This window comes from Ascaphus truei, unplaced genomic scaffold, assembly GCF_040206685.1.
Source record: "Ascaphus truei isolate aAscTru1 unplaced genomic scaffold, aAscTru1.hap1 HAP1_SCAFFOLD_242, whole genome shotgun sequence".
Taxonomy (NCBI): domain Eukaryota; kingdom Metazoa; phylum Chordata; class Amphibia; order Anura; family Ascaphidae; genus Ascaphus; species Ascaphus truei.
Genome location: NW_027455345.1, coordinates 433596 through 461498, shown reverse-complemented (window position 1 = coordinate 461498; position 27903 = coordinate 433596). Strand labels below are relative to the sequence as shown.

At 41.9% G+C, this 27903-nt stretch overlaps 63 non-coding genes across 63 annotated transcripts; all 63 read left to right on the top strand.

The window, feature by feature from the left end:
• Positions 1-258: 258 nt before the first annotated feature.
• Positions 259-377, top strand: LOC142480988 (5S ribosomal RNA). Its single transcript, XR_012795467.1, has one exon. It is a non-coding gene; the product is annotated as a 5S ribosomal RNA (ribosomal RNA).
• Positions 378-1053: 676 nt separating this feature from the next.
• Positions 1054-1172, top strand: LOC142480064 (5S ribosomal RNA). Its single transcript, XR_012794724.1, has one exon. It is a non-coding gene; the product is annotated as a 5S ribosomal RNA (ribosomal RNA).
• A 286-nt stretch (positions 1173-1458) lies between these two features.
• LOC142480062 (5S ribosomal RNA) lies at positions 1459-1577 on the top strand. Its single transcript, XR_012794723.1, has one exon. It is a non-coding gene; the product is annotated as a 5S ribosomal RNA (ribosomal RNA).
• A 286-nt stretch (positions 1578-1863) lies between these two features.
• On the top strand, positions 1864-1982 carry LOC142480061 (5S ribosomal RNA). Its single transcript, XR_012794722.1, has one exon. It is a non-coding gene; the product is annotated as a 5S ribosomal RNA (ribosomal RNA).
• A 286-nt stretch (positions 1983-2268) lies between these two features.
• LOC142480687 (5S ribosomal RNA) lies at positions 2269-2387 on the top strand. The gene has a single exon (XR_012795180.1). It is a non-coding gene; the product is annotated as a 5S ribosomal RNA (ribosomal RNA).
• Positions 2388-2673: 286 nt separating this feature from the next.
• On the top strand, positions 2674-2792 carry LOC142480987 (5S ribosomal RNA). Its single transcript, XR_012795466.1, has one exon. It is a non-coding gene; the product is annotated as a 5S ribosomal RNA (ribosomal RNA).
• Positions 2793-3468: 676 nt separating this feature from the next.
• Positions 3469-3587, top strand: LOC142480060 (5S ribosomal RNA). Its single transcript, XR_012794721.1, has one exon. It is a non-coding gene; the product is annotated as a 5S ribosomal RNA (ribosomal RNA).
• A 286-nt stretch (positions 3588-3873) lies between these two features.
• On the top strand, positions 3874-3992 carry LOC142480059 (5S ribosomal RNA). The gene has a single exon (XR_012794720.1). It is a non-coding gene; the product is annotated as a 5S ribosomal RNA (ribosomal RNA).
• Positions 3993-4278: 286 nt separating this feature from the next.
• On the top strand, positions 4279-4397 carry LOC142480986 (5S ribosomal RNA). The gene has a single exon (XR_012795465.1). It is a non-coding gene; the product is annotated as a 5S ribosomal RNA (ribosomal RNA).
• Positions 4398-4683: 286 nt separating this feature from the next.
• LOC142480058 (5S ribosomal RNA) lies at positions 4684-4802 on the top strand. Its single transcript, XR_012794719.1, has one exon. It is a non-coding gene; the product is annotated as a 5S ribosomal RNA (ribosomal RNA).
• Positions 4803-5088: 286 nt separating this feature from the next.
• LOC142480057 (5S ribosomal RNA) lies at positions 5089-5207 on the top strand. Its single transcript, XR_012794718.1, has one exon. It is a non-coding gene; the product is annotated as a 5S ribosomal RNA (ribosomal RNA).
• A 286-nt stretch (positions 5208-5493) lies between these two features.
• On the top strand, positions 5494-5612 carry LOC142480055 (5S ribosomal RNA). Its single transcript, XR_012794716.1, has one exon. It is a non-coding gene; the product is annotated as a 5S ribosomal RNA (ribosomal RNA).
• A 286-nt stretch (positions 5613-5898) lies between these two features.
• LOC142480153 (5S ribosomal RNA) lies at positions 5899-6017 on the top strand. The gene has a single exon (XR_012794810.1). It is a non-coding gene; the product is annotated as a 5S ribosomal RNA (ribosomal RNA).
• A 286-nt stretch (positions 6018-6303) lies between these two features.
• On the top strand, positions 6304-6422 carry LOC142480985 (5S ribosomal RNA). The gene has a single exon (XR_012795464.1). It is a non-coding gene; the product is annotated as a 5S ribosomal RNA (ribosomal RNA).
• Positions 6423-7098: 676 nt separating this feature from the next.
• LOC142480054 (5S ribosomal RNA) lies at positions 7099-7217 on the top strand. Its single transcript, XR_012794715.1, has one exon. It is a non-coding gene; the product is annotated as a 5S ribosomal RNA (ribosomal RNA).
• A 286-nt stretch (positions 7218-7503) lies between these two features.
• On the top strand, positions 7504-7622 carry LOC142480053 (5S ribosomal RNA). The gene has a single exon (XR_012794714.1). It is a non-coding gene; the product is annotated as a 5S ribosomal RNA (ribosomal RNA).
• A 286-nt stretch (positions 7623-7908) lies between these two features.
• LOC142480052 (5S ribosomal RNA) lies at positions 7909-8027 on the top strand. Its single transcript, XR_012794713.1, has one exon. It is a non-coding gene; the product is annotated as a 5S ribosomal RNA (ribosomal RNA).
• A 286-nt stretch (positions 8028-8313) lies between these two features.
• On the top strand, positions 8314-8432 carry LOC142480686 (5S ribosomal RNA). Its single transcript, XR_012795179.1, has one exon. It is a non-coding gene; the product is annotated as a 5S ribosomal RNA (ribosomal RNA).
• Positions 8433-8718: 286 nt separating this feature from the next.
• LOC142480982 (5S ribosomal RNA) lies at positions 8719-8837 on the top strand. Its single transcript, XR_012795462.1, has one exon. It is a non-coding gene; the product is annotated as a 5S ribosomal RNA (ribosomal RNA).
• Positions 8838-9123: 286 nt separating this feature from the next.
• On the top strand, positions 9124-9242 carry LOC142480051 (5S ribosomal RNA). Its single transcript, XR_012794712.1, has one exon. It is a non-coding gene; the product is annotated as a 5S ribosomal RNA (ribosomal RNA).
• Positions 9243-9528: 286 nt separating this feature from the next.
• Positions 9529-9647, top strand: LOC142480050 (5S ribosomal RNA). The gene has a single exon (XR_012794711.1). It is a non-coding gene; the product is annotated as a 5S ribosomal RNA (ribosomal RNA).
• A 286-nt stretch (positions 9648-9933) lies between these two features.
• On the top strand, positions 9934-10052 carry LOC142480049 (5S ribosomal RNA). The gene has a single exon (XR_012794710.1). It is a non-coding gene; the product is annotated as a 5S ribosomal RNA (ribosomal RNA).
• Positions 10053-10338: 286 nt separating this feature from the next.
• LOC142480048 (5S ribosomal RNA) lies at positions 10339-10457 on the top strand. Its single transcript, XR_012794709.1, has one exon. It is a non-coding gene; the product is annotated as a 5S ribosomal RNA (ribosomal RNA).
• Positions 10458-10743: 286 nt separating this feature from the next.
• On the top strand, positions 10744-10862 carry LOC142480685 (5S ribosomal RNA). Its single transcript, XR_012795178.1, has one exon. It is a non-coding gene; the product is annotated as a 5S ribosomal RNA (ribosomal RNA).
• Positions 10863-11148: 286 nt separating this feature from the next.
• LOC142480981 (5S ribosomal RNA) lies at positions 11149-11267 on the top strand. The gene has a single exon (XR_012795461.1). It is a non-coding gene; the product is annotated as a 5S ribosomal RNA (ribosomal RNA).
• Positions 11268-11943: 676 nt separating this feature from the next.
• Positions 11944-12062, top strand: LOC142480047 (5S ribosomal RNA). Its single transcript, XR_012794708.1, has one exon. It is a non-coding gene; the product is annotated as a 5S ribosomal RNA (ribosomal RNA).
• A 286-nt stretch (positions 12063-12348) lies between these two features.
• Positions 12349-12467, top strand: LOC142480046 (5S ribosomal RNA). Its single transcript, XR_012794707.1, has one exon. It is a non-coding gene; the product is annotated as a 5S ribosomal RNA (ribosomal RNA).
• A 286-nt stretch (positions 12468-12753) lies between these two features.
• On the top strand, positions 12754-12872 carry LOC142480284 (5S ribosomal RNA). The gene has a single exon (XR_012794936.1). It is a non-coding gene; the product is annotated as a 5S ribosomal RNA (ribosomal RNA).
• Positions 12873-13158: 286 nt separating this feature from the next.
• LOC142480684 (5S ribosomal RNA) lies at positions 13159-13277 on the top strand. Its single transcript, XR_012795177.1, has one exon. It is a non-coding gene; the product is annotated as a 5S ribosomal RNA (ribosomal RNA).
• Positions 13278-13563: 286 nt separating this feature from the next.
• Positions 13564-13682, top strand: LOC142480980 (5S ribosomal RNA). The gene has a single exon (XR_012795460.1). It is a non-coding gene; the product is annotated as a 5S ribosomal RNA (ribosomal RNA).
• Positions 13683-14358: 676 nt separating this feature from the next.
• On the top strand, positions 14359-14477 carry LOC142480044 (5S ribosomal RNA). The gene has a single exon (XR_012794705.1). It is a non-coding gene; the product is annotated as a 5S ribosomal RNA (ribosomal RNA).
• A 286-nt stretch (positions 14478-14763) lies between these two features.
• On the top strand, positions 14764-14882 carry LOC142480295 (5S ribosomal RNA). Its single transcript, XR_012794947.1, has one exon. It is a non-coding gene; the product is annotated as a 5S ribosomal RNA (ribosomal RNA).
• Positions 14883-15168: 286 nt separating this feature from the next.
• LOC142480043 (5S ribosomal RNA) lies at positions 15169-15287 on the top strand. Its single transcript, XR_012794704.1, has one exon. It is a non-coding gene; the product is annotated as a 5S ribosomal RNA (ribosomal RNA).
• Positions 15288-15573: 286 nt separating this feature from the next.
• Positions 15574-15692, top strand: LOC142480683 (5S ribosomal RNA). Its single transcript, XR_012795176.1, has one exon. It is a non-coding gene; the product is annotated as a 5S ribosomal RNA (ribosomal RNA).
• A 286-nt stretch (positions 15693-15978) lies between these two features.
• Positions 15979-16097, top strand: LOC142480979 (5S ribosomal RNA). Its single transcript, XR_012795459.1, has one exon. It is a non-coding gene; the product is annotated as a 5S ribosomal RNA (ribosomal RNA).
• A 286-nt stretch (positions 16098-16383) lies between these two features.
• Positions 16384-16502, top strand: LOC142480042 (5S ribosomal RNA). Its single transcript, XR_012794703.1, has one exon. It is a non-coding gene; the product is annotated as a 5S ribosomal RNA (ribosomal RNA).
• Positions 16503-16788: 286 nt separating this feature from the next.
• Positions 16789-16907, top strand: LOC142480041 (5S ribosomal RNA). The gene has a single exon (XR_012794702.1). It is a non-coding gene; the product is annotated as a 5S ribosomal RNA (ribosomal RNA).
• Positions 16908-17193: 286 nt separating this feature from the next.
• LOC142480978 (5S ribosomal RNA) lies at positions 17194-17312 on the top strand. Its single transcript, XR_012795458.1, has one exon. It is a non-coding gene; the product is annotated as a 5S ribosomal RNA (ribosomal RNA).
• A 286-nt stretch (positions 17313-17598) lies between these two features.
• Positions 17599-17717, top strand: LOC142480305 (5S ribosomal RNA). Its single transcript, XR_012794956.1, has one exon. It is a non-coding gene; the product is annotated as a 5S ribosomal RNA (ribosomal RNA).
• A 286-nt stretch (positions 17718-18003) lies between these two features.
• Positions 18004-18122, top strand: LOC142480040 (5S ribosomal RNA). Its single transcript, XR_012794701.1, has one exon. It is a non-coding gene; the product is annotated as a 5S ribosomal RNA (ribosomal RNA).
• Positions 18123-18408: 286 nt separating this feature from the next.
• Positions 18409-18527, top strand: LOC142480294 (5S ribosomal RNA). The gene has a single exon (XR_012794946.1). It is a non-coding gene; the product is annotated as a 5S ribosomal RNA (ribosomal RNA).
• A 286-nt stretch (positions 18528-18813) lies between these two features.
• On the top strand, positions 18814-18932 carry LOC142480039 (5S ribosomal RNA). The gene has a single exon (XR_012794700.1). It is a non-coding gene; the product is annotated as a 5S ribosomal RNA (ribosomal RNA).
• A 286-nt stretch (positions 18933-19218) lies between these two features.
• Positions 19219-19337, top strand: LOC142480682 (5S ribosomal RNA). The gene has a single exon (XR_012795175.1). It is a non-coding gene; the product is annotated as a 5S ribosomal RNA (ribosomal RNA).
• A 286-nt stretch (positions 19338-19623) lies between these two features.
• LOC142480977 (5S ribosomal RNA) lies at positions 19624-19742 on the top strand. Its single transcript, XR_012795457.1, has one exon. It is a non-coding gene; the product is annotated as a 5S ribosomal RNA (ribosomal RNA).
• A 286-nt stretch (positions 19743-20028) lies between these two features.
• LOC142480038 (5S ribosomal RNA) lies at positions 20029-20147 on the top strand. Its single transcript, XR_012794699.1, has one exon. It is a non-coding gene; the product is annotated as a 5S ribosomal RNA (ribosomal RNA).
• Positions 20148-20433: 286 nt separating this feature from the next.
• On the top strand, positions 20434-20552 carry LOC142480037 (5S ribosomal RNA). Its single transcript, XR_012794698.1, has one exon. It is a non-coding gene; the product is annotated as a 5S ribosomal RNA (ribosomal RNA).
• Positions 20553-20838: 286 nt separating this feature from the next.
• LOC142480976 (5S ribosomal RNA) lies at positions 20839-20957 on the top strand. The gene has a single exon (XR_012795456.1). It is a non-coding gene; the product is annotated as a 5S ribosomal RNA (ribosomal RNA).
• Positions 20958-21243: 286 nt separating this feature from the next.
• LOC142480304 (5S ribosomal RNA) lies at positions 21244-21362 on the top strand. The gene has a single exon (XR_012794955.1). It is a non-coding gene; the product is annotated as a 5S ribosomal RNA (ribosomal RNA).
• A 286-nt stretch (positions 21363-21648) lies between these two features.
• Positions 21649-21767, top strand: LOC142480155 (5S ribosomal RNA). The gene has a single exon (XR_012794812.1). It is a non-coding gene; the product is annotated as a 5S ribosomal RNA (ribosomal RNA).
• Positions 21768-22053: 286 nt separating this feature from the next.
• LOC142480975 (5S ribosomal RNA) lies at positions 22054-22172 on the top strand. Its single transcript, XR_012795455.1, has one exon. It is a non-coding gene; the product is annotated as a 5S ribosomal RNA (ribosomal RNA).
• A 676-nt stretch (positions 22173-22848) lies between these two features.
• LOC142480036 (5S ribosomal RNA) lies at positions 22849-22967 on the top strand. Its single transcript, XR_012794697.1, has one exon. It is a non-coding gene; the product is annotated as a 5S ribosomal RNA (ribosomal RNA).
• Positions 22968-23253: 286 nt separating this feature from the next.
• On the top strand, positions 23254-23372 carry LOC142480681 (5S ribosomal RNA). Its single transcript, XR_012795174.1, has one exon. It is a non-coding gene; the product is annotated as a 5S ribosomal RNA (ribosomal RNA).
• A 286-nt stretch (positions 23373-23658) lies between these two features.
• Positions 23659-23777, top strand: LOC142480974 (5S ribosomal RNA). The gene has a single exon (XR_012795454.1). It is a non-coding gene; the product is annotated as a 5S ribosomal RNA (ribosomal RNA).
• Positions 23778-24063: 286 nt separating this feature from the next.
• LOC142480035 (5S ribosomal RNA) lies at positions 24064-24182 on the top strand. Its single transcript, XR_012794696.1, has one exon. It is a non-coding gene; the product is annotated as a 5S ribosomal RNA (ribosomal RNA).
• A 286-nt stretch (positions 24183-24468) lies between these two features.
• Positions 24469-24587, top strand: LOC142480033 (5S ribosomal RNA). Its single transcript, XR_012794694.1, has one exon. It is a non-coding gene; the product is annotated as a 5S ribosomal RNA (ribosomal RNA).
• Positions 24588-24873: 286 nt separating this feature from the next.
• LOC142480032 (5S ribosomal RNA) lies at positions 24874-24992 on the top strand. The gene has a single exon (XR_012794693.1). It is a non-coding gene; the product is annotated as a 5S ribosomal RNA (ribosomal RNA).
• A 286-nt stretch (positions 24993-25278) lies between these two features.
• On the top strand, positions 25279-25397 carry LOC142480680 (5S ribosomal RNA). The gene has a single exon (XR_012795173.1). It is a non-coding gene; the product is annotated as a 5S ribosomal RNA (ribosomal RNA).
• Positions 25398-25683: 286 nt separating this feature from the next.
• On the top strand, positions 25684-25802 carry LOC142480973 (5S ribosomal RNA). The gene has a single exon (XR_012795453.1). It is a non-coding gene; the product is annotated as a 5S ribosomal RNA (ribosomal RNA).
• Positions 25803-26088: 286 nt separating this feature from the next.
• On the top strand, positions 26089-26207 carry LOC142480031 (5S ribosomal RNA). The gene has a single exon (XR_012794692.1). It is a non-coding gene; the product is annotated as a 5S ribosomal RNA (ribosomal RNA).
• A 286-nt stretch (positions 26208-26493) lies between these two features.
• Positions 26494-26612, top strand: LOC142480030 (5S ribosomal RNA). The gene has a single exon (XR_012794691.1). It is a non-coding gene; the product is annotated as a 5S ribosomal RNA (ribosomal RNA).
• Positions 26613-26898: 286 nt separating this feature from the next.
• Positions 26899-27017, top strand: LOC142480971 (5S ribosomal RNA). Its single transcript, XR_012795451.1, has one exon. It is a non-coding gene; the product is annotated as a 5S ribosomal RNA (ribosomal RNA).
• A 286-nt stretch (positions 27018-27303) lies between these two features.
• Positions 27304-27422, top strand: LOC142480303 (5S ribosomal RNA). Its single transcript, XR_012794954.1, has one exon. It is a non-coding gene; the product is annotated as a 5S ribosomal RNA (ribosomal RNA).
• Positions 27423-27708: 286 nt separating this feature from the next.
• Positions 27709-27827, top strand: LOC142480154 (5S ribosomal RNA). Its single transcript, XR_012794811.1, has one exon. It is a non-coding gene; the product is annotated as a 5S ribosomal RNA (ribosomal RNA).
• The last annotated feature ends 76 nt before the right edge of the window (positions 27828-27903 follow it).

Here is a 27903-nt window from a genome sequence, read left to right as displayed (position 1 = left end):
TATACATGGCATTCCTTGCAGCAAATGAAAATGTTTCATTTTTTACTACTTTTTTCCCGCAGTGGCAAAGAAATATATCGTTTTTTCCTCAGAAAGTTCAACACAATGCAACCTTCCAAAATAGAATTCTGACATCAAGAATTCCGTCTATAGTACATTTGAGTGCACCTGTCATTTTCTCAGTCTCTGTGTATGCATGGAGCAAGATATAGGCTCATGGATTTAAGAATGAGAGGATATCATGAGACAGCAATCTCCACCTACGGCCATACTACCTTGAAAGCGCCCGATCCCGTCAGATCTCGGAAGCTAAGCAGGGTGAGGCTTGATTAGTACTGGGTTGGGAGACTGCCTGGGAATACCAGGTGCTGTAGGGGTTTTTATTTTTCGCTTCCCTAATGAAAATATACATGGCATTCCTCGCAGCAAATGAAAATGTTTCATTTCTTGCTACTTTTTTCCCGGAGTGGCAAAGAAATATATTGTTTTTTCCTCTGAAAGTTCAACACAATGCAACCTTCCAAAATAGAATTCTGACATCAAGAATTCCGTCTATAGTATATTTGAGTGCACCTGTCATTTTCTCAGTCTCTGATTTAATTTCTCCATTTAAGGTAATTCTTCAAGAATGTATTTTTTTAACGGTCACAATAATACACTTATGCCTCCCATGTCATTTAGAAATATATCATACAGGCCTCAGAACACTCAGCATGTTATATGCTGAGCTTGTGGCTCACAGAGTTGGGGTGTGCAGTATTCAAGCTGATACTTGGAAGAGATAGTGAGTTCAAATCCAAACAGGAGGAGGTTGAATATAGGCACCTCTGAAATTTTTTACTACTTTTTTCCCGCAGTGGCAAAGAAATCTATCGTTTTTTCCTCTGAAAGTTCAACACAATGCAACCTTCCAAAATAGAATTCTGACATCAAGAATTCCGTCTATAGTACATTTGAGTGCACCTGTCATTTTCTCAGTCTCTGTGTATGCATGGAGCAAGATATAGGCTCATGGATTTAAGAATGAGAGGATATCATGAGACAGCAATCTCCACCTACGGCCATACTACCTTGACAGCGCCCGATCCCGTCAGATCTCGGAAGCTAAGCAGGGTGAGGCTTGATTAGTACTGGGTTGGGAGACTGCCTGGGAATACCAGGTGCTGTAGGGGTTTTTATTTTTCGCTTCCCTAATGAAAATATACATGGCATTCCTCGCAGCAAATGAAAATGTTTCATTTCTTGCTACTTTTTTCCCGCAGTGGCAAAGAAATATATCGTTTTTTCCTCTGAAAGTTCAACACAATGCAACCTTCCAAAATAGAATTCTGACATCAAGAATTCCGTCTATAGTACATTTGAGTGCACCTGTCATTTTCTCAGTCTCTGTGTATGCATGGAGCAAGATATAGGCTCATGGATTTAAGAATGAGAGGATATCATGAGACAGCAATCTCCACCTACGGCCATACTACCTTGACAGCGCCCGATCCCGTCAGATCTCGGAAGCTAAGCAGGGTGAGGCTTGATTAGTACTGGGTTGGGAGACTGCCTGGGAATACCAGGTGCTGTAGGGGTTTTTATTTTTCGCTTCCCTAATGAAAATATACATGGCATTCCTCGCAGCAAATGAAAATGTTTCATTTCTTGCTACTTTTTTCCCGCAGTGGCAAAGAAATATATCGTTTTTTCCTCTGAAAGTTCAACACAATGCAACCTTCCAAAATAGAATTCTGACATCAAGAATTCCGTCTATAGTACATTTGAGTGCACCTGTCATTTTCTCAGTCTCTGTGTATGCATGGAGCAAGATATAGGCTCATGGATTTAAGAATGAGAGGATATCATGAGACAGCAATCTCCACCTACGGCCATACTACCTTGACAGCGCCCGATCCCGTCAGATCTCGGAAGCTAAGCAGGGTGAGGCTTGATTAGTACTGGGTTGGGAGACTGCCTGGGAATACCAGGTGCTGTAGGGGTTTTTATTTTTCGCTTCCCTAATGAAAATATACATGGCATTCCTCGCAGCAAATGAAAATGTTTCATTTCTTGCTACTTTTTTCCCGCAGTGGCAAAGAAATATATCGTTTTTTCCTCTGAAAGTTCAACACAATGCAACCTTCCAAAATAGAATTCTGACATCAAGAATTCCGTCTATAGTACATTTGAGTGCACCTGTCATTTTCTCAGTCTCTGTGTATGCATGGAGCAAGATATAGGCTCATGGATTTAAGAATGAGAGGATATCATGAGACAGCAATCTCCACCTACGGCCATACTACCTTGAAAGCGCCCGATCCCGTCAGATCTCGGAAGCTAAGCAGGGTGAGGCTTGATTAGTACTGGGTTGGGAGACTGCCTGGGAATACCAGGTGCTGTGGGTGTTTTTATTTTTTGCTTCCCTAATGAAAATATACATGGCATTCCTTGCAGCAAATGAAAATGTTTCATTTTTTACTACTTTTTTCCCGCAGTGGCAAAGAAATATATCGTTTTTTCCTCAGAAAGTTCAACACAATGCAACCTTCCAAAATAGAATTCTGACATCAAGAATTCCGTCTATAGTACATTTGAGTGCACCTGTCATTTTCTCAGTCTCTGTGTATGCATGGAGCAAGATATAGGCTCATGGATTTAAGAATGAGAGGATATCATGAGACAGCAATCTCCACCTACGGCCATACTACCTTGAAAGCGCCCGATCCCGTCAGATCTCGGAAGCTAAGCAGGGTGAGGCTTGATTAGTACTGGGTTGGGAGACTGCCTGGGAATACCAGGTGCTGTAGGGGTTTTTATTTTTCGCTTCCCTAATGAAAATATACATGGCATTCCTCGCAGCAAATGAAAATGTTTCATTTCTTGCTACTTTTTTCCCGGAGTGGCAAAGAAATATATTGTTTTTTCCTCTGAAAGTTCAACACAATGCAACCTTCCAAAATAGAATTCTGACATCAAGAATTCCGTCTATAGTATATTTGAGTGCACCTGTCATTTTCTCAGTCTCTGATTTAATTTCTCCATTTAAGGTAATTCTTCAAGAATGTATTTTTTTAACGGTCACAATAATACACTTATGCCTCCCATGTCATTTAGAAATATATCATACAGGCCTCAGAACACTCAGCATGTTATATGGTGAGCTTGTGGCTCACAGAGTTGGGGTGTGCAGTATTCAAGCTGATACTTGGAAGAGATAGTGAGTTCAAATCCAAACAGGAGGAGGTTGAATATAGGCACCTCTGAAATTTTTTACTACTTTTTTCCCGCAGTGGCAAAGAAATCTATCGTTTTTTCCTCTGAAAGTTCAACACAATGCAACCTTCCAAAATAGAATTCTGACATCAAGAATTCCGTCTATAGTACATTTGAGTGCACCTGTCATTTTCTCAGTCTCTGTGTATGCATGGAGCAAGATATAGGCTCATGGATTTAAGAATGAGAGGATATCATGAGACAGCAATCTCCACCTACGGCCATACTACCTTGACAGCGCCCGATCCCGTCAGATCTCGGAAGCTAAGCAGGGTGAGGCTTGATTAGTACTGGGTTGGGAGACTGCCTGGGAATACCAGGTGCTGTAGGGGTTTTTATTTTTCGCTTCCCTAATGAAAATATACATGGCATTCCTCGCAGCAAATGAAAATGTTTCATTTCTTGCTACTTTTTTCCCGCAGTGGCAAAGAAATATATCGTTTTTTCCTCTGAAAGTTCAACACAATGCAACCTTCCAAAATAGAATTCTGACATCAAGAATTCCGTCTATAGTACATTTGAGTGCACCTGTCATTTTCTCAGTCTCTGTGTATGCATGGAGCAAGATATAGGCTCATGGATTTAAGAATGAGAGGATATCATGAGACAGCAATCTCCACCTACGGCCATACTACCTTGACAGCGCCCGATCCCGTCAGATCTCGGAAGCTAAGCAGGGTGAGGCTTGATTAGTACTGGGTTGGGAGACTGCCTGGGAATACCAGGTGCTGTAGGGGTTTTTATTTTTCGCTTCCCTAATGAAAATATACATGGCATTCCTCGCAGCAAATGAAAATGTTTCATTTCTTGCTACTTTTTTCCCGCAGTGGCAAAGAAATATATCGTTTTTTCCTCAGAAAGTTCAACACAATGCAACCTTCCAAAATAGAATTCTGACATCAAGAATTCCGTCTATAGTACATTTGAGTGCACCTGTCATTTTCTCAGTCTCTGTGTATGCATGGAGCAAGATATAGGCTCATGGATTTAAGAATGAGAGGATATCATGAGACAGCAATCTCCACCTACGGCCATACTACCTTGAAAGCGCCCGATCCCGTCAGATCTCGGAAGCTAAGCAGGGTGAGGCTTGATTAGTACTGGGTTGGGAGACTGCCTGGGAATACCAGGTGCTGTAGGGGTTTTTATTTTTCGCTTCCCTAATGAAAATATACATGGCATTCCTCGCAGCAAATGAAAATGTTTCATTTCTTGCTACTTTTTTCCCGCAGTGGCAAAGAAATATATCGTTTTTTCCTCTGAAAGTTCAACACAATGCAACCTTCCAAAATAGAATTCTGACATCAAGAATTCCGTCTATAGTACATTTGAGTGCACCTGTCATTTTCTCAGTCTCTGTGTATGCATGGAGCAAGATATAGGCTCATGGATTTAAGAATGAGAGGATATCATGAGACAGCAATCTCCACCTACGGCCATACTACCTTGACAGCGCCCGATCCCGTCAGATCTCGGAAGCTAAGCAGGGTGAGGCTTGATTAGTACTGGGTTGGGAGACTGCCTGGGAATACCAGGTGCTGTAGGGGTTTTTATTTTTCGCTTCCCTAATGAAAATATACATGGCATTCCTCGCAGCAAATGAAAATGTTTCATTTCTTGCTACTTTTTTCCCGCAGTGGCAAAGAAATATATCGTTTTTTCCTCTGAAAGTTCAACACAATGCAACCTTCCAAAATAGAATTCTGACATCAAGAATTCCGTCTATAGTACATTTGAGTGCACCTGTCATTTTCTCAGTCTCTGTGTATGCATGGAGCAAGATATAGGCTCATGGATTTAAGAATGAGAGGATATCATGAGACAGCAATCTCCACCTACGGCCATACTACCTTGACAGCGCCCGATCCCGTCAGATCTCGGAAGCTAAGCAGGGTGAGGCTTGATTAGTACTGGGTTGGGAGACTGCCTGGGAATACCAGGTGCTGTAGGGGTTTTTATTTTTCGCTTCCCTAATGAAAATATACATGGCATTCCTCGCAGCAAATGAAAATGTTTCATTTCTTGCTACTTTTTTCCCGCAGTGGCAAAGAAATATATCGTTTTTTCCTCTGAAAGTTCAACACAATGCAACCTTCCAAAATAGAATTCTGACATCAAGAATTCCGTCTATAGTACATTTGAGTGCACCTGTCATTTTCTCAGTCTCTGTGTATGCATGGAGCAAGATATAGGCTCATGGATTTAAGAATGAGAGGATATCATGAGACAGCAATCTCCACCTACGGCCATACTACCTTGACAGCGCCCGATCCCGTCAGATCTCGGAAGCTAAGCAGGGTGAGGCTTGATTAGTACTGGGTTGGGAGACTGCCTGGGAATACCAGGTGCTGTAGGGGTTTTTATTTTTCGCTTCCCTAATGAAAATATACATGGCATTCCTCGCAGCAAATGAAAATGTTTCATTTCTTGCTACTTTTTTCCCGCAGTGGCAAAGAAATATATCGTTTTTTCCTCTGAAAGTTCAACACAATGCAACCTTCCAAAATAGAATTCTGACATCAAGAATTCCGTCTATAGTACATTTGAGTGCACCTGTCATTTTCTCAGTCTCTGTGTATGCATGGAGCAAGATATAGGCTCATGGATTTAAGAATGAGAGGATATCATGAGACAGCAATCTCCACATACGGCCATACTACCTTGAAAGCGCCCGATCCCGTCAGATCTCGGAAGCTAAGCAGGGTGAGGCTTGATTAGTACTGGGTTGGGAGACTGCCTGGGAATACCAGGTGCTGTGGGTGTTTTTATTTTTTGCTTCCTTAATGAAAATATACATGGCATTCCTTGCAGCAAATGAAAATGTTTCATTTTTTACTACTTTTTTCCCGCAGTGGCAAAGAAATATATCGTTTTTTCCTCAGAAAGTTCAACACAATGCAACCTTCCAAAATAGAATTCTGACATCAAGAATTCCGTCTATAGTACATTTGAGTGCACCTGTCATTTTCTCAGTCTCTGTGTATGCATGGAGCAAGATATAGGCTTATGGATTTAAGAATGAGAGGATATCATGAGACAGCAATCTCCACCTACGGCCATACTACCTTGAAAGCGCCCGATCCCGTCAGATCTCGGAAGCTAAGCAGGGTGAGGCTTGATTAGTACTGGGTTGGGAGACTGCCTGGGAATACCAGGTGCTGTAGGGGTTTTTATTTTTCGCTTCCCTAATGAAAATATACATGGCATTCCTCGCAGCAAATGAAAATGTTTCATTTCTTGCTACTTTTTTCCCGGAGTGGCAAAGAAATATATTGTTTTTTCCTCTGAAAGTTCAACACAATGCAACCTTCCAAAATAGAATTCTGACATCAAGAATTCCGTCTATAGTATATTTGAGTGCACCTGTCATTTTCTCAGTCTCTGATTTAATTTCTCCATTTAAGGTAATTCTTCAAGAATGTATTTTTTTAACGGTCACAATAATACACTTATGCCTCCCATGTCATTTAGAAATATATCATACAGGCCTCAGAACACTCAGCATGTTATATGGTGAGCTTGTGGCTCACAGAGTTGGGGTGTGCAGTATTCAAGCTGATACTTGGAAGAGATAGTGAGTTCAAATCCAAACAGGAGGAGGTTGAATATAGGCACCTCTGAAATTTTTTACTACTTTTTTCCCGCAGTGGCAAAGAAATCTATCGTTTTTTCCTCTGAAAGTTCAACACAATGCAACCTTCCAAAATAGAATTCTGACATCAAGAATTCCGTCTATAGTACATTTGAGTGCACCTGTCATTTTCTCAGTCTCTGTGTATGCATGGAGCAAGATATAGGCTCATGGATTTAAGAATGAGAGGATATCATGAGACAGCAATCTCCACCTACGGCCATACTACCTTGACAGCGCCCGATCCCGTCAGATCTCGGAAGCTAAGCAGGGTGAGGCTTGATTAGTACTGGGTTGGGAGACTGCCTGGGAATACCAGGTGCTGTAGGGGTTTTTATTTTTCGCTTCCCTAATGAAAATATACATGGCATTCCTCGCAGCAAATGAAAATGTTTCATTTCTTGCTACTTTTTTCCCGCAGTGGCAAAGAAATATATCGTTTTTTCCTCTGAAAGTTCAACACAATGCAACCTTCCAAAATAGAATTCTGACATCAAGAATTCCGTCTATAGTACATTTGAGTGCACCTGTCATTTTCTCAGTCTCTGTGTATGCATGGAGCAAGATATAGGCTCATGGATTTAAGAATGAGAGGATATCATGAGACAGCAATCTCCACCTACGGCCATACTACCTTGACAGCGCCCGATCCCGTCAGATCTCGGAAGCTAAGCAGGGTGAGGCTTGATTAGTACTGGGTTGGGAGACTGCCTGGGAATACCAGGTGCTGTAGGGGTTTTTATTTTTCGCTTCCCTAATGAAAATATACATGGCATTCCTCGCAGCAAATGAAAATGTTTCATTTCTTGCTACTTTTTTCCCGCAGTGGCAAAGAAATATATCGTTTTTTCCTCTGAAAGTTCAACACAATGCAACCTTCCAAAATAGAATTCTGACATCAAGAATTCCGTCTATAGTACATTTGAGTGCACCTGTCATTTTCTCAGTCTCTGTGTATGCATGGAGCAAGATATAGGCTCATGGATTTAAGAATGAGAGGATATCATGAGACAGCAATCTCCACCTACGGCCATACTACCTTGACAGCGCCCGATCCCGTCAGATCTCGGAAGCTAAGCAGGGTGAGGCTTGATTAGTACTGGGTTGGGAGACTGCCTGGGAATACCAGGTGCTGTAGGGGTTTTTATTTTTCGCTTCCCTAATGAAAATATACATGGCATTCCTCGCAGCAAATGAAAATGTTTCATTTCTTGCTACTTTTTTCCCGCAGTGGCAAAGAAATATATCGTTTTTTCCTCTGAAAGTTCAACACAATGCAACCTTCCAAAATAGAATTCTGACATCAAGAATTCCGTCTATAGTACATTTGAGTGCACCTGTCATTTTCTCAGTCTCTGTGTATGCATGGAGCAAGATATAGGCTCATGGATTTAAGAATGAGAGGATATCATGAGACAGCAATCTCCACCTACGGCCATACTACCTTGAAAGCGCCCGATCCCGTCAGATCTCGGAAGCTAAGCAGGGTGAGGCTTGATTAGTACTGGGTTGGGAGACTGCCTGGGAATACCAGGTGCTGTGGGTGTTTTTATTTTTTGCTTCCCTAATGAAAATATACATGGCATTCCTTGCAGCAAATGAAAATGTTTCATTTTTTACTACTTTTTTCCCGCAGTGGCAAAGAAATATATCGTTTTTTCCTCAGAAAGTTCAACACAATGCAACCTTCCAAAATAGAATTCTGACATCAAGAATTCCGTCTATAGTACATTTGAGTGCACCTGTCATTTTCTCAGTCTCTGTGTATGCATGGAGCAAGATATAGGCTCATGGATTTAAGAATGAGAGGATATCATGAGACAGCAATCTCCACCTACGGCCATACTACCTTGAAAGCGCCCGATCCCGTCAGATCTCGGAAGCTAAGCAGGGTGAGGCTTGATTAGTACTGGGTTGGGAGACTGCCTGGGAATACCAGGTGCTGTAGGGGTTTTTATTTTTCGCTTCCCTAATGAAAATATACATGGCATTCCTCGCAGCAAATGAAAATGTTTCATTTCTTGCTACTTTTTTCCCGCAGTGGCAAAGAAATATATCGTTTTTTCCTCTGAAAGTTCAACACAATGCAACCTTCCAAAATAGAATTCTGACATCAAGAATTCCGTCTATAGTACATTTGAGTGCACCTGTCATTTTCTCAGTCTCTGTGTATGCATGGAGCAAGATATAGGCTCATGGATTTAAGAATGAGAGGATATCATGAGACAGCAATCTCCACCTACGGCCATACTACCTTGACAGCGCCCGATCCCGTCAGATCTCGGAAGCTAAGCAGGGTGAGGCTTGATTAGTACTGGGTTGGGAGACTGCCTGGGAATACCAGGTGCTGTAGGGGTTTTTATTTTTCGCTTCCCTAATGAAAATATACATGGCATTCCTCGCAGCAAATGAAAATGTTTCATTTCTTGCTACTTTTTTCCCGCAGTGGCAAAGAAATATATCGTTTTTTCCTCTGAAAGTTCAACACAATGCAACCTTCCAAAATAGAATTCTGACATCAAGAATTCCGTCTATAGTACATTTGAGTGCACCTGTCATTTTCTCAGTCTCTGTGTATGCATGGAGCAAGATATAGGCTCATGGATTTAAGAATGAGAGGATATCATGAGACAGCAATCTCCACCTACGGCCATACTACCTTGACAGCGCCCGATCCCGTCAGATCTCGGAAGCTAAGCAGGGTGAGGCTTGATTAGTACTGGGTTGGGAGACTGCCTGGGAATACCAGGTGCTGTAGGGGTTTTTATTTTTCGCTTCCCTAATGAAAATATACATGGCATTCCTCGCAGCAAATGAAAATGTTTCATTTCTTGCTACTTTTTTCCCGCAGTGGCAAAGAAATATATCGTTTTTTCCTCTGAAAGTTCAACACAATGCAACCTTCCAAAATAGAATTCTGACATCAAGAATTCCGTCTATAGTACATTTGAGTGCACCTGTCATTTTCTCAGTCTCTGTGTATGCATGGAGCAAGATATAGGCTCATGGATTTAAGAATGAGAGGATATCATGAGACAGCAATCTCCACCTACGGCCATACTACCTTGACAGCGCCCGATCCCGTCAGATCTCGGAAGCTAAGCAGGGTGAGGCTTGATTAGTACTGGGTTGGGAGACTGCCTGGGAATACCAGGTGCTGTAGGGGTTTTTATTTTTCGCTTCCCTAATGAAAATATACATGGCATTCCTCGCAGCAAATGAAAATGTTTCATTTCTTGCTACTTTTTTCCCGCAGTGGCAAAGAAATATATCGTTTTTTCCTCTGAAAGTTCAACACAATGCAACCTTCCAAAATAGAATTCTGACATCAAGAATTCCGTCTATAGTACATTTGAGTGCACCTGTCATTTTCTCAGTCTCTGTGTATGCATGGAGCAAGATATAGGCTCATGGATTTAAGAATGAGAGGATATCATGAGACAGCAATCTCCACCTACGGCCATACTACCTTGACAGCGCCCGATCCCGTCAGATCTCGGAAGCTAAGCAGGGTGAGGCTTGATTAGTACTGGGTTGGGAGACTGCCTGGGAATACCAGGTGCTGTAGGGGTTTTTATTTTTCGCTTCCCTAATGAAAATATACATGGCATTCCTCGCAGCAAATGAAAATGTTTCATTTCTTGCTACTTTTTTCCCGCAGTGGCAAAGAAATATATCGTTTTTTCCTCTGAAAGTTCAACACAATGCAACCTTCCAAAATAGAATTCTGACATCAAGAATTCCGTCTATAGTACATTTGAGTGCACCTGTCATTTTCTCAGTCTCTGTGTATGCATGGAGCAAGATATAGGCTCATGGATTTAAGAATGAGAGGATATCATGAGACAGCAATCTCCACCTACGGCCATACTACCTTGAAAGCGCCCGATCCCGTCAGATCTCGGAAGCTAAGCAGGGTGAGGCTTGATTAGTACTGGGTTGGGAGACTGCCTGGGAATACCAGGTGCTGTGGGTGTTTTTATTTTTTGCTTCCCTAATGAAAATATACATGGCATTCCTTGCAGCAAATGAAAATGTTTCATTTTTTACTACTTTTTTCCCGCAGTGGCAAAGAAATATATCGTTTTTTCCTCAGAAAGTTCAACACAATGCAACCTTCCAAAATAGAATTCTGACATCAAGAATTCCGTCTATAGTACATTTGAGTGCACCTGTCATTTTCTCAGTCTCTGTGTATGCATGGAGCAAGATATAGGCTCATGGATTTAAGAATGAGAGGATATCATGAGACAGCAATCTCCACCTACGGCCATACTACCTTGAAAGCGCCCGATCCCGTCAGATCTCGGAAGCTAAGCAGGGTGAGGCTTGATTAGTACTGGGTTGGGAGACTGCCTGGGAATACCAGGTGCTGTAGGGGTTTTTATTTTTCGCTTCCCTAATGAAAATATACATGGCATTCCTCGCAGCAAATGAAAATGTTTCATTTCTTGCTACTTTTTTCCCGGAGTGGCAAAGAAATATATTGTTTTTTCCTCTGAAAGTTCAACACAATGCAACCTTCCAAAATAGAATTCTGACATCAAGAATTCCGTCTATAGTATATTTGAGTGCACCTGTCATTTTCTCAGTCTCTGATTTAATTTCTCCATTTAAGGTAATTCTTCAAGAATGTATTTTTTTAACGGTCACAATAATACACTTATGCCTCCCATGTCATTTAGAAATATATCATACAGGCCTCAGAACACTCAGCATGTTATATGGTGAGCTTGTGGCTCACAGAGTTGGGGTGTGCAGTATTCAAGCTGATACTTGGAAGAGATAGTGAGTTCAAATCCAAACAGGAGGAGGTTGAATATAGGCACCTCTGAAATTTTTTACTACTTTTTTCCCGCAGTGGCAAAGAAATCTATCGTTTTTTCCTCTGAAAGTTCAACACAATGCAACCTTCCAAAATAGAATTCTGACATCAAGAATTCCGTCTATAGTACATTTGAGTGCACCTGTCATTTTCTCAGTCTCTGTGTATGCATGGAGCAAGATATAGGCTCATGGATTTAAGAATGAGAGGATATCATGAGACAGCAATCTCCACCTACGGCCATACTACCTTGACAGCGCCCGATCCCGTCAGATCTCGGAAGCTAAGCAGGGTGAGGCTTGATTAGTACTGGGTTGGGAGACTGCCTGGGAATACCAGGTGCTGTAGGGGTTTTTATTTTTCGCTTCCCTAATGAAAATATACATGGCATTCCTCGCAGCAAATGAAAATGTTTCATTTCTTGCTACTTTTTTCCCGCAGTGGCAAAGAAATATATCGTTTTTTCCTCTGAAAGTTCAACACAATGCAACCTTCCAAAATAGAATTCTGACATCAAGAATTCCGTCTATAGTACATTTGAGTGCACCTGTCATTTTCTCAGTCTCTGTGTATGCATGGAGCAAGATATAGGCTCATGGATTTAAGAATGAGAGGATATCATGAGACAGCAATCTCCACCTACGGCCATACTACCTTGACAGCGCCCGATCCCGTCAGATCTCGGAAGCTAAGCAGGGTGAGGCTTGATTAGTACTGGGTTGGGAGACTGCCTGGGAATACCAGGTGCTGTAGGGGTTTTTATTTTTCGCTTCCCTAATGAAAATATACATGGCATTCCTCGCAGCAAATGAAAATGTTTCATTTCTTGCTACTTTTTTCCCGCAGTGGCAAAGAAATATATCGTTTTTTCCTCTGAAAGTTCAACACAATGCAACCTTCCAAAATAGAATTCTGACATCAAGAATTCCGTCTATAGTACATTTGAGTGCACCTGTCATTTTCTCAGTCTCTGTGTATGCATGGAGCAAGATATAGGCTCATGGATTTAAGAATGAGAGGATATCATGAGACAGCAATCTCCACCTACGGCCATACTACCTTGACAGCGCCCGATCCCGTCAGATCTCGGAAGCTAAGCAGGGTGAGGCTTGATTAGTACTGGGTTGGGAGACTGCCTGGGAATACCAGGTGCTGTTGGGGTTTTTATTTTTCGCTTCCCTAATGAAAATATACATGGCATTCCTCGCAGCAAATGAAAATGTTTCATTTCTTGCTACTTTTTTCCCGCAGTGGCAAAGAAATATATCGTTTTTTCCTCTGAAAGTTCAACACAATGCAACCTTCCAAAATAGAATTCTGACATCAAGAATTCCGTCTATAGTACATTTGAGTGCACCTGTCATTTTCTCAGTCTCTGTGTATGCATGGAGCAAGATATAGGCTCATGGATTTAAGAATGAGAGGATATCATGAGACAGCAATCTCCACCTACGGCCATACTACCTTGAAAGCGCCCGATCCCGTCAGATCTCGGAAGCTAAGCAGGGTGAGGCTTGATTAGTACTGGGTTGGGAGACTGCCTGGGAATACCAGGTGCTGTGGGTGTTTTTATTTTTTGCTTCCTTAATGAAAATATACATGGCATTCCTTGCAGCAAATGAAAATGTTTCATTTTTTACTACTTTTTTCCCGCAGTGGCAAAGAAATATATCGTTTTTTCCTCAGAAAGTTCAACACAATGCAACCTTCCAAAATAGAATTCTGACATCAAGAATTCCGTCTATAGTACATTTGAGTGCACCTGTCATTTTCTCAGTCTCTGTGTATGCATGGAGCAAGATATAGGCTTATGGATTTAAGAATGAGAGGATATCATGAGACAGCAATCTCCACCTACGGCCATACTACCTTGAAAGCGCCCGATCCCGTCAGATCTCGGAAGCTAAGCAGGGTGAGGCTTGATTAGTACTGGGTTGGGAGACTGCCTGGGAATACCAGGTGCTGTAGGGGTTTTTATTTTTCGCTTCCCTAATGAAAATATACATGGCATTCCTCGCAGCAAATGAAAATGTTTCATTTCTTGCTACTTTTTTCCCGGAGTGGCAAAGAAATATATTGTTTTTTCCTCTGAAAGTTCAACACAATGCAACCTTCCAAAATAGAATTCTGACATCAAGAATTCCGTCTATAGTATATTTGAGTGCACCTGTCATTTTCTCAGTCTCTGATTTAATTTCTCCATTTAAGGTAATTCTTCAAGAATGTATTTTTTTAACGGTCACAATAATACACTTATGCCTCCCATGTCATTTAGAAATATATCATACAGGCCTCAGAACACTCAGCATGTTATATGGTGAGCTTGTGGCTCACAGAGTTGGGGTGTGCAGTATTCAAGCTGATACTTGGAAGAGATAGTGAGTTCAAATCCAAACAGGAGGAGGTTGAATATAGGCACCTCTGAAATTTTTTACTACTTTTTTCCCGCAGTGGCAAAGAAATCTATCGTTTTTTCCTCTGAAAGTTCAACACAATGCAACCTTCCAAAATAGAATTCTGACATCAAGAATTCCGTCTATAGTACATTTGAGTGCACCTGTCATTTTCTCAGTCTCTGTGTATGCATGGAGCAAGATATAGGCTCATGGATTTAAGAATGAGAGGATATCATGAGACAGCAATCTCCACCTACGGCCATACTACCTTGACAGCGCCCGATCCCGTCAGATCTCGGAAGCTAAGCAGGGTGAGGCTTGATTAGTACTGGGTTGGGAGACTGCCTGGGAATACCAGGTGCTGTAGGGGTTTTTATTTTTCGCTTCCCTAATGAAAATATACATGGCATTCCTCGCAGCAAATGAAAATGTTTCATTTCTTGCTACTTTTTTCCCGCAGTGGCAAAGAAATATATCGTTTTTTCCTCTGAAAGTTCAACACAATGCAACCTTCCAAAATAGAATTCTGACATCAAGAATTCCGTCTATAGTACATTTGAGTGCACCTGTCATTTTCTCAGTCTCTGTGTATGCATGGAGCAAGATATAGGCTCATGGATTTAAGAATGAGAGGATATCATGAGACAGCAATCTCCACCTACGGCCATACTACCTTGACAGCGCCCGATCCCGTCAGATCTCGGAAGCTAAGCAGGGTGAGGCTTGATTAGTATTGGGTTGGGAGACTGCCTGGGAATACCAGGTGCTGTAGGGGTTTTTATTTTTCGCTTCCCTAATGAAAATATACATGGCATTCCTCGCAGCAAATGAAAATGTTTCATTTCTTGCTACTTTTTTCCCGCAGTGGCAAAGAAATATATCGTTTTTTCCTCTGAAAGTTCAACACAATGCAACCTTCCAAAATAGAATTCTGACATCAAGAATTCCGTCTATAGTACATTTGAGTGCACCTGTCATTTTCTCAGTCTCTGTGTATGCATGGAGCAAGATATAGGCTCATGGATTTAAGAATGAGAGGATATCATGAGACAGCAATCTCCACCTACGGCCATACTACCTTGACAGCGCCCGATCCCGTCAGATCTCGGAAGCTAAGCAGGGTGAGGCTTGATTAGTACTGGGTTGGGAGACTGCCTGGGAATACCAGGTGCTGTAGGGGTTTTTATTTTTCGCTTCCCTAATGAAAATATACATGGCATTCCTCGCAGCAAATGAAAATGTTTCATTTCTTGCTACTTTTTTCCCGCAGTGGCAAAGAAATATATCGTTTTTTCCTCTGAAAGTTCAACACAATGCAACCTTCCAAAATAGAATTCTGACATCAAGAATTCCGTCTATAGTACATTTGAGTGCACCTGTCATTTTCTCAGTCTCTGTGTATGCATGGAGCAAGATATAGGCTCATGGATTTAAGAATGAGAGGATATCATGAGACAGCAATCTCCACCTACGGCCATACTACCTTGAAAGCGCCCGATCCCGTCAGATCTCGGAAGCTAAGCAGGGTGAGGCTTGATTAGTACTGGGTTGGGAGACTGCCTGGGAATACCAGGTGCTGTGGGTGTTTTTATTTTTTGCTTCCCTAATGAAAATATACATGGCATTCCTTGCAGCAAATGAAAATGTTTCATTTTTTACTACTTTTTTCCCGCAGTGGCAAAGAAATATATCGTTTTTTCCTCAGAAAGTTCAACACAATGCAACCTTCCAAAATAGAATTCTGACATCAAGAATTCCGTCTATAGTACATTTGAGTGCACCTGTCATTTTCTCAGTCTCTGTGTATGCATGGAGCAAGATATAGGCTCATGGATTTAAGAATGAGAGGATATCATGAGACAGCAATCTCCACCTACGGCCATACTACCTTGAAAGCGCCCGATCCCGTCAGATCTCGGAAGCTAAGCAGGGTGAGGCTTGATTAGTACTGGGTTGGGAGACTGCCTGGGAATACCAGGTGCTGTAGGGGTTTTTATTTTTCGCTTCCCTAATGAAAATATACATGGCATTCCTCGCAGCAAATGAAAATGTTTCATTTCTTGCTACTTTTTTCCCGCAGTGGCAAAGAAATATATCGTTTTTTCCTCTGAAAGTTCAACACAATGCAACCTTCCAAAATAGAATTCTGACATCAAGAATTCCGTCTATAGTACATTTGAGTGCACCTGTCATTTTCTCAGTCTCTGTGTATGCATGGAGCAAGATATAGGCTCATGGATTTAAGAATGAGAGGATATCATGAGACAGCAATCTCCACCTACGGCCATACTACCTTGACAGCGCCCGATCCCGTCAGATCTCGGAAGCTAAGCAGGGTGAGGCTTGATTAGTACTGGGTTGGGAGACTGCCTGGGAATACCAGGTGCTGTAGGGGTTTTTATTTTTCGCTTCCCTAATGAAAATATACATGGCATTCCTCGCAGCAAATGAAAATGTTTCATTTCTTGCTACTTTTTTCCCGCAGTGGCAAAGAAATATATCGTTTTTTCCTCTGAAAGTTCAACACAATGCAACCTTCCAAAATAGAATTCTGACATCAAGAATTCCGTCTATAGTACATTTGAGTGCACCTGTCATTTTCTCAGTCTCTGTGTATGCATGGAGCAAGATATAGGCTCATGGATTTAAGAATGAGAGGATATCATGAGACAGCAATCTCCACCTACGGCCATACTACCTTGACAGCGCCCGATCCCGTCAGATCTCGGAAGCTAAGCAGGGTGAGGCTTGATTAGTACTGGGTTGGGAGACTGCCTGGGAATACCAGGTGCTGTAGGGGTTTTTATTTTTCGCTTCCCTAATGAAAATATACATGGCATTCCTCGCAGCAAATGAAAATGTTTCATTTCTTGCTACTTTTTTCCCGCAGTGGCAAAGAAATATATCGTTTTTTCCTCTGAAAGTTCAACACAATGCAACCTTCCAAAATAGAATTCTGACATCAAGAATTCCGTCTATAGTACATTTGAGTGCACCTGTCATTTTCTCAGTCTCTGTGTATGCATGGAGCAAGATATAGGCTCATGGATTTAAGAATGAGAGGATATCATGAGACAGCAATCTCCACCTACGGCCATACTACCTTGAAAGCGCCCGATCCCGTCAGATCTCGGAAGCTAAGCAGGGTGAGGCTTGATTAGTACTGGGTTGGGAGACTGCCTGGGAATACCAGGTGCTGTAGGGGTTTTTATTTTTCGCTTCCCTAATGAAAATATACATGGCATTCCTCGCAGCAAATGAAAATGTTTCATTTCTTGCTACTTTTTTCCCGCAGTGGCAAAGAAATATATCGTTTTTTCCTCTGAAAGTTCAACACAATGCAACCTTCCAAAATAGAATTCTGACATCAAGAATTCCGTCTATAGTACATTTGAGTGCACCTGTCATTTTCTCAGTCTCTGTGTATGCATGGAGCAAGATATAGGCTCATGGATTTAAGAATGAGAGGATATCATGAGACAGCAATCTCCACCTACGGCCATACTACCTTGACAGCGCCCGATCCCGTCAGATCTCGGAAGCTAAGCAGGGTGAGGCTTGATTAGTACTGGGTTGGGAGACTGCCTCGGAATACCAGGTGCTGTAGGGGTTTTTATTTTTCGCTTCCCTAATGAAAATATACATGGCATTCCTCGCAGCAAATGAAAATGTTTCATTTCTTGCTACTTTTTTCCCGCAGTGGCAAAGAAATCTATCGTTTTTTCCTCTGAAAGTTCAACACAATGCAACCTTCCAAAATAGAATTCTGACATCAAGAATTCCGTCTATAGTACATTTGAGTGCACCTGTCATTTTCTCAGTCTCTGTGTATGCATGGAGCAAGATATAGGCTCATGGATTTAAGAATGAGAGGATATCATGAGACAGCAATCTCCACCTACGGCCATACTACCTTGACAGCGCCCGATCCCGTCAGATCTCGGAAGCTAAGCAGGGTGAGGCTTGATTAGTACTGGGTTGGGAGACTGCCTGGGAATACCAGGTGCTGTAGGGGTTTTTATTTTTCGCTTCCCTAATGAAAATATACATGGCATTCCTCGCAGCAAATGAAAATGTTTCATTTCTTGCTACTTTTTTCCCGCAGTGGCAAAGAAATATATCGTTTTTTCCTCTGAAAGTTCAACACAATGCAACCTTCCAAAATAGAATTCTGACATCAAGAATTCCGTCTATAGTACATTTGAGTGCACCTGTCATTTTCTCAGTCTCTGTGTATGCATGGAGCAAGATATAGGCTCATGGATTTAAGAATGAGAGGATATCATGAGACAGCAATCTCCACCTACGGCCATACTACCTTGACAGCGCCCGATCCCGTCAGATCTCGGAAGCTAAGCAGGGTGAGGCTTGATTAGTATTGGGTTGGGAGACTGCCTGGGAATACCAGGTGCTGTAGGGGTTTTTATTTTTCGCTTCCCTAATGAAAATATACATGGCATTCCTCGCAGCAAATGAAAATGTTTCATTTCTTGCTACTTTTTTCCCGCAGTGGCAAAGAAATATATCGTTTTTTCCTCTGAAAGTTCAACACAATGCAACCTTCCAAAATAGAATTCTGACATCAAGAATTCCGTCTATAGTACATTTGAGTGCACCTGTCATTTTCTCAGTCTCTGTGTATGCATGGAGCAAGATATAGGCTCATGGATTTAAGAATGAGAGGATATCATGAGACAGCAATCTCCACCTACGGCCATACTACCTTGACAGCGCCCGATCCCGTCAGATCTCGGAAGCTAAGCAGGGTGAGGCTTGATTAGTACTGGGTTGGGAGACTGCCTGGGAATACCAGGTGCTGTAGGGGTTTTTATTTTTCGCTTCCCTAATGAAAATATACATGGCATTCCTCGCAGCAAATGAAAATGTTTCATTTCTTGCTACTTTTTTCCCGCAGTGGCAAAGAAATATATCGTTTTTTCCTCTGAAAGTTCAACACAATGCAACCTTCCAAAATAGAATTCTGACATCAAGAATTCCGTCTATAGTACATTTGAGTGCACCTGTCATTTTCTCAGTCTCTGTGTATGCATGGAGCAAGATATAGGCTCATGGATTTAAGAATGAGAGGATATCATGAGACAGCAATCTCCACCTACGGCCATACTACCTTGAAAGCGCCCGATCCCGTCAGATCTCGGAAGCTAAGCAGGGTGAGGCTTGATTAGTACTGGGTTGGGAGACTGCCTGGGAATACCAGGTGCTGTGGGTGTTTTTATTTTTTGCTTCCCTAATGAAAATATACATGGCATTCCTTGCAGCAAATGAAAATGTTTCATTTTTTACTACTTTTTTCCCGCAGTGGCAAAGAAATATATCGTTTTTTCCTCAGAAAGTTCAACACAATGCAACCTTCCAAAATAGAATTCTGACATCAAGAATTCCGTCTATAGTACATTTGAGTGCACCTGTCATTTTCTCAGTCTCTGTGTATGCATGGAGCAAGATATAGGCTCATGGATTTAAGAATGAGAGGATATCATGAGACAGCAATCTCCACCTACGGCCATACTACCTTGAAAGCGCCCGATCCCGTCAGATCTCGGAAGCTAAGCAGGGTGAGGCTTGATTAGTACTGGGTTGGGAGACTGCCTGGGAATACCAGGTGCTGTAGGGGTTTTTATTTTTCGCTTCCCTAATGAAAATATACATGGCATTCCTCGCAGCAAATGAAAATGTTTCATTTCTTGCTACTTTTTTCCCGCAGTGGCAAAGAAATATATCGTTTTTTCCTCTGAAAGTTCAACACAATGCAACCTTCCAAAATAGAATTCTGACATCAAGAATTCCGTCTATAGTACATTTGAGTGCACCTGTCATTTTCTCAGTCTCTGTGTATGCATGGAGCAAGATATAGGCTCATGGATTTAAGAATGAGAGGATATCATGAGACAGCAATCTCCACCTACGGCCATACTACCTTGACAGCGCCCGATCCCGTCAGATCTCGGAAGCTAAGCAGGGTGAGGCTTGATTAGTACTGGGTTGGGAGACTGCCTGGGAATACCAGGTGCTGTAGGGGTTTTTATTTTTCGCTTCCCTAATGAAAATATACATGGCATTCCTCGCAGCAAATGAAAATGTTTCATTTCTTGCTACTTTTTTCCCGCAGTGGCAAAGAAATATATCGTTTTTTCCTCTGAAAGTTCAACACAATGCAACCTTCCAAAATAGAATTCTGACATCAAGAATTCCGTCTATAGTACATTTGAGTGCACCTGTCATTTTCTCAGTCTCTGTGTATGCATGGAGCAAGATATAGGCTCATGGATTTAAGAATGAGAGGATATCATGAGACAGCAATCTCCACCTACGGCCATACTACCTTGACAGCGCCCGATCCCGTCAGATCTCGGAAGCTAAGCAGGGTGAGGCTTGATTAGTACTGGGTTGGGAGACTGCCTGGGAATACCAGGTGCTGTAGGGGTTTTTATTTTTCGCTTCCCTAATGAAAATATACATGGCATTCCTCGCAGCAAATGAAAATGTTTAATTTCTTGCTACTTTTTTCCCGCAGTGGCAAAGAAATATATCGTTTTTTCCTCTGAAAGTTCAACACAATGCAACCTTCCAAAATAGAATTCTGACATCAAGAATTCCGTCTATAGTACATTTGAGTGCACCTGTCATTTTCTCAGTCTCTGTGTATGCATGGAGCAAGATATAGGCTCATGGATTTAAGAATGAGAGGATATCATGAGACAGCAATCTCCACCTACGGCCATACTACCTTGAAAGCGCCCGATCCCGTCAGATCTCGGAAGCTAAGCAGGGTGAGGCTTGATTAGTACTGGGTTGGGAGACTGCCTGGGAATACCAGGTGCTGTAGGGGTTTTTATTTTTCGCTTCCCTAATGAAAATATACATGGCATTCCTCGCAGCAAATGAAAATGTTTCATTTCTTGCTACTTTTTTCCCGCAGTGGCAAAGAAATATATCGTTTTTTCCTCTGAAAGTTCAACACAATGCAACCTTCCAAAATAGAATTCTGACATCAAGAATTCCGTCTATAGTACATTTGAGTGCACCTGTCATTTTCTCAGTCTCTGTGTATGCATGGAGCAAGATATAGGCTCATGGATTTAAGAATGAGAGGATATCATGAGACAGCAATCTCCACCTACGGCCATACTACCTTGACAGCGCCCGATCCCGTCAGATCTCGGAAGCTAAGCAGGGTGAGGCTTGATTAGTACTGGGTTGGGAGACTGCCTCGGAATACCAGGTGCTGTAGGGGTTTTTATTTTTCGCTTCCCTAATGAAAATATACATGGCATTCCTCGCAGCAAATGAAAATGTTTCATTTCTTGCTACTTTTTTCCCGCAGTGGCAAAGAAATATATCGTTTTTTCCTCTGAAAGTTCAACACAATGCAACCTTCCAAAATAGAATTCTGACATCAAGAATTCCGTCTATAGTACATTTGAGTGCACCTGTCATTTTCTCAGTCTCTGTGTATGCATGGAGCAAGATATAGGCTCATGGATTTAAGAATGAGAGGATATCATGAGACAGCAATCTCCACCTACGGCCATACTACCTTGAAAGCGCCCGATCCCGTCAGATCTTGGAAGCTAAGCAGGGTGAGGCTTGATTAGTACTGGGTTGGGAGACTGCCTGGGAATACCAGGTGCTGTGGGTGTTTTTATTTTTTGCTTCCCTAATGAAAATATACATGGCATTCCTTGCAGCAAATGAAAATGTTTCATTTTTTACTACTTTTTTCCCGCAGTGGCAAAGAAATATATCGTTTTTTCCTCAGAAAGTTCAACACAATGCAACCTTCCAAAATAGAATTCTGACATCAAGAATTCCGTCTATAGTACATTTGAGTGCACCTGTCATTTTCTCAGTCTCTGTGTATGCATGGAGCAAGATATAGGCTCATGGATTTAAGAATGAGAGGATATCATGAGACAGCAATCTCCACCTACGGCCATACTACCTTGAAAGCGCCCGATCCCGTCAGATCTCGGAAGCTAAGCAGGGTGAGGCTTGATTAGTACTGGGTTGGGAGACTGCCTGGGAATACCAGGTGCTGTAGGGGTTTTTATTTTTCGCTTCCCTAATGAAAATATACATGGCATTCCTCGCAGCAAATGAAAATGTTTCATTTCTTGCTACTTTTTTCCCGGAGTGGCAAAGAAATATATTGTTTTTTCCTCTGAAAGTTCAACACAATGCAACCTTCCAAAATAGAATTCTGACATCAAGAATTCCGTCTATAGTATATTTGAGTGCACCTGTCATTTTCTCAGTCTCTGATTTAATTTCTCCATTTAAGGTAATTCTTCAAGAATGTATTTTTTTAACGGTCACAATAATACACTTATGCCTCCCATGTCATTTAGAAATATATCATACAGGCCTCAGAACACTCAGCATGTTATATGGTGAGCTTGTGGCTCACAGAGTTGGGGTGTGCAGTATTCAAGCTGATACTTGGAAGAGATAGTGAGTTCAAATCCAAACAGGAGGAGGTTGAATATAGGCACCTCTGAAATTTTTTACTACTTTTTTCCCGCAGTGGCAAAGAAATCTATCGTTTTTTCCTCTGAAAGTTCAACACAATGCAACCTTCCAAAATAGAATTCTGACATCAAGAATTCCGTCTATAGTACATTTGAGTGCACCTGTCATTTTCTCAGTCTCTGTGTATGCATGGAGCAAGATATAGGCTCATGGATTTAAGAATGAGAGGATATCATGAGACAGCAATCTCCACCTACGGCCATACTACCTTGACAGCGCCCGATCCCGTCAGATCTCGGAAGCTAAGCAGGGTGAGGCTTGATTAGTACTGGGTTGGGAGACTGCCTGGGAATACCAGGTGCTGTAGGGGTTTTTATTTTTCGCTTCCCTAATGAAAATATACATGGCATTCCTCGCAGCAAATGAAAATGTTTCATTTCTTGCTACTTTTTTCCCGCAGTGGCAAAGAAATCTATCGTTTTTTCCTCTGAAAGTTCAACACAATGCAACCTTCCAAAATAGAATTCTGACATCAAGAATTCCGTCTATAGTACATTTGAGTGCACCTGTCATTTTCTCAGTCTCTGTGTATGCATGGAGCAAGATATAGGCTCATGGATTTAAGAATGAGAGGATATCATGAGACAGCAATCTCCACCTACGGCCATACTACCTTGAAAGCGCCCGATCCCGTCAGATCTCGGAAGCTAAGCAGGGTGAGGCTTGATTAGTACTGGGTTGGGAGACTGCCTGGGAATACCAGGTGCTGTGGGTGTTTTTATTTTTTGCTTCCCTAATGAAAATATACATGGCATTCCTTGCAGCAAATGAAAATGTTTCATTTTTTACTACTTTTTTCCCGCAGTGGCAAAGAAATATATCGTTTTTTCCTCAGAAAGTTCAACACAATGCAACCTTCCAAAATAGAATTCTGACATCAAGAATTCCGTCTATAGTACATTTGAGTGCACCTGTCATTTTCTCAGTCTCTGTGTATGCATGGAGCAAGATATAGGCTCATGGATTTAAGAATGAGAGGATATCATGAGACAGCAATCTCCACCTACGGCCATACTACCTTGAAAGCGCCCGATCCCGTCAGATCTCGGAAGCTAAGCAGGGTGAGGCTTGATTAGTACTGGGTTGGGAGACTGCCTGGGAATACCAGGTGCTGTAGGGGTTTTTATTTTTCGCTTCCCTAATGAAAATATACATGGCATTCCTCGCAGCAAATGAAAATGTTTCATTTCTTGCTACTTTTTTCCCGCAGTGGCAAAGAAATCTATCGTTTTTTCCTCTGAAAGTTCAACACAATGCAACCTTCCAAAATAGAATTCTGACATCAAGAATTCCGTCTATAGTACATTTGAGTGCACCTGTCATTTTCTCAGTCTCTGTGTATGCATGGAGCAAGATATAGGCTCATGGATTTAAGAATGAGAGGATATCATGAGACAGCAATCTCCACCTACGGCCATACTACCTTGACAGCGCCCGATCCCGTCAGATCTCGGAAGCTAAGCAGGGTGAGGCTTGATTAGTACTGGGTTGGGAGACTGCCTGGGAATACCAGGTGCTGTAGGGGTTTTTATTTTTCGCTTCCCTAATGAAAATATACATGGCATTCCTCGCAGCAAATGAAAATGTTTCATTTCTTGCTACTTTTTTCCCGCAGTGGCAAAGAAATATATCGTTTTTTCCTCTGAAAGTTCAACACAATGCAACCTTCCAAAATAGAATTCTGACATCAAGAATTCCGTCTATAGTACATTTGAGTGCACCTGTCATTTTCTCAGTCTCTGTGTATGCATGGAGCAAGATATAGGCTCATGGATTTAAGAATGAGAGGATATCATGAGACAGCAATCTCCACCTACGGCCATACTACCTTGACAGCGCCCGATCCCGTCAGATCTCGGAAGCTAAGCAGGGTGAGGCTTGATTAGTACTGGGTTGGGAGACTGCCTGGGAATACCAGGTGCTGTAGGGGTTTTTATTTTTCGCTTCCCTAATGAAAATATACATGGCATTCCTCGCAGCAAATGAAAATGTTTCATTTCTTGCTACTTTTTTCCCGCAGTGGCAAAGAAATATATCGTTTTTTCCTCTGAAAGTTCAACACAATGCAACCTTCCAAAATAGAATTCTGACATCAAGAATTCCGTCTATAGTACATTTGAGTGCACCTGTCATTTTCTCAGTCTCTGTGTATGCATGGAGCAAGATATAGGCTCATGGATTTAAGAATGAGAGGATATCATGAGACAGCAATCTCCACCTACGGCCATACTACCTTGACAGCGCCCGATCCCGTCAGATCTCGGAAGCTAAGCAGGGTGAGGCTTGATTAGTACTGGGTTGGGAGACTGCCTGGGAATACCAGGTGCTGTAGGGGTTTTTATTTTTCGCTTCCCTAATGAAAATATACATGGCATTCCTCGCAGCAAATGAAAATGTTTCATTTCTTGCTACTTTTTTCCCGCAGTGGCAAAGAAATATATCGTTTTTTCCTCTGAAAGTTCAACACAATGCAACCTTCCAAAATAGAATTCTGACATCAAGAATTCCGTCTATAGTACATTTGAGTGCACCTGTCATTTTCTCAGTCTCTGTGTATGCATGGAGCAAGATATAGGCTCATGGATTTAAGAATGAGAGGATATCATGAGACAGCAATCTCCACCTACGGCCATACTACCTTGAAAGCGCCCGATCCCGTCAGATCTCGGAAGCTAAGCAGGGTGAGGCTTGATTAGTACTGGGTTGGGAGACTGCCTGGGAATACCAGGTGCTGTGGGTGTTTTTATTTTTTGCTTCCCTAATGAAAATATACATGGCATTCCTTGCAGCAAATGAAAATGTTTCATTTTTTACTACTTTTTTCCCGCAGTGGCAAAGAAATATATCGTTTTTTCCTCAGAAAGTTCAACACAATGCAACCTTCCAAAATAGAATTCTGACATCAAGAATTCCGTCTATAGTACATTTGAGTGCACCTGTCATTTTCTCAGTCTCTGTGTATGCATGGAGCAAGATATAGGCTCATGGATTTAAGAATGAGAGGATATCATGAGACAGCAATCTCCACCTACGGCCATACTACCTTGAAAGCGCCCGATCCCGTCAGATCTCGGAAGCTAAGCAGGGTGAGGCTTGATTAGTACTGGGTTGGGAGACTGCCTGGGAATACCAGGTGCTGTAGGGGTTTTTATTTTTCGCTTCCCTAATGAAAATATACATGGCATTCCTCGCAGCAAATGAAAATGTTTCATTTCTTGCTACTTTTTTCCCGCAGTGGCAAAGAAATATATCGTTTTTTCCTCTGAAAGTTCAACACAATGCAACCTTCCAAAATAGAATTCTGACATCAAGAATTCCGTCTATAGTACATTTGAGTGCACCTGTCATTTTCTCAGTCTCTGTGTATGCATGGAGCAAGATATAGGCTCATGGATTTAAGAATGAGAGGATATCATGAGACAGCAATCTCCACCTACGGCCATACTACCTTGACAGCGCCCGATCCCGTCAGATCTCGGAAGCTAAGCAGGGTGAGGCTTGATTAGTACTGGGTTGGGAGACTGCCTGGGAATACCAGGTGCTGTAGGGGTTTTTATTTTTCGCTTCCCTAATGAAAATATACATGGCATTCCTCGCAGCAAATGAAAATGTTTCATTTCTTGCTACTTTTTTCCCGCAGTGGCAAAGAAATATATCGTTTTTTCCTCTGAAAGTTCAACACAATGCAACCTTCCAAAATAGAATTCTGACATCAAGAATTCCGTCTATAGTACATTTGAGTGCACCTGTCATTTTCTCAGTCTCTGTGTATGCATGGAGCAAGATATAGGCTCATGGATTTAAGAATGAGAGGATATCATGAGACAGCAATCTCCACCTACGGCCATACTACCTTGACAGCGCCCGATCCCGTCAGATCTCGGAAGCTAAGCAGGGTGAGGCTTGATTAGTACTGGGTTGGGAGACTGCCTGGGAATACCAGGTGCTGTAGGGGTTTTTATTTTTCGCTTCCCTAATGAAAATATACATGGCATTCCTCGCAGCAAATGAAAATGTTTCATTTCTTGCTACTTTTTTCCCGCAGTGGCAAAGAAATATATCGTTTTTTCCTCTGAAAGTTCAACACAATGCAACCTTCCAAAATAGAATTCTGACATCAAGAATTCCGTCTATAGTACATTTGAGTGCACCTGTCATTTTCTCAGTCTCTGTGTATGCATGGAGCAAGATATAGGCTCATGGATTTAAGAATGAGAGGATATCATGAGACAGCAATCTCCACCTACGGCCATACTACCTTGAAAGCGCCCGATCCCGTCAGATCTCGGAAGCTAAGCAGGGTGAGGCTTGATTAGTACTGGGTTGGGAGACTGCCTGGGAATACCAGGTGCTGTAGGGGTTTTTATTTTTCGCTTCCCTAATGAAAATATACATGGCATTCCTCGCAGCAAATGAAAATGTTTCATTTCTTGCTACTTTTTTCCCGCAGTGGCAAAGAAATATATCGTTTTTTCCTCTGAAAGTTCAACACAATGCAACCTTCCAAAATAGAATTCTGACATCAAGAATTCCGTCTATAGTACATTTGAGTGCACCTGTCATTTTCTCAGTCTCTGTGTATGCATGGAGCAAGATATAGGCTCATGGATTTAAGAATGAGAGGATATCATGAGACAGCAATCTCCACCTACGGCCATACTACCTTGACAGCGCCCGATCCCGTCAGATCTCGGAAGCTAAGCAGGGTGAGGCTTGATTAGTACTGGGTTGGGAGACTGCCTCGGAATACCAGGTGCTGTAGGGGTTTTTATTTTTCGCTTCCCTAATGAAAATATACATGGCATTCCTCGCAGCAAATGAAAATGTTTCATTTCTTGCTACTTTTTTCCCGCAGTGGCAAAGAAATATATCGTTTTTTCCTCTGAAAGTTCAACACAATGCAACCTTCCAAAATAGAATTCTGACATCAAGAATTCCGTCTATAGTACATTTGAGTGCACCTGTCATTTTCTCAGTCTCTGTGTATGCATGGAGCAAGATATAGGCTCATGGATTTAAGAATGAGAGGATATCATGAGACAGCAATCTCCACCTACGGCCATACTACCTTGAAAGCGCCCGATCCCGTCAGATCTTGGAAGCTAAGCAGGGTGAGGCTTGATTAGTACTGGGTTGGGAGACTGCCTGGGAATACCAGGTGCTGTGGGTGTTTTTATTTTTTGCTTCCCTAATGAAAATATACATGGCATTCCTTGCAGCAAATGAAAATGTTTCATTTTTTACTA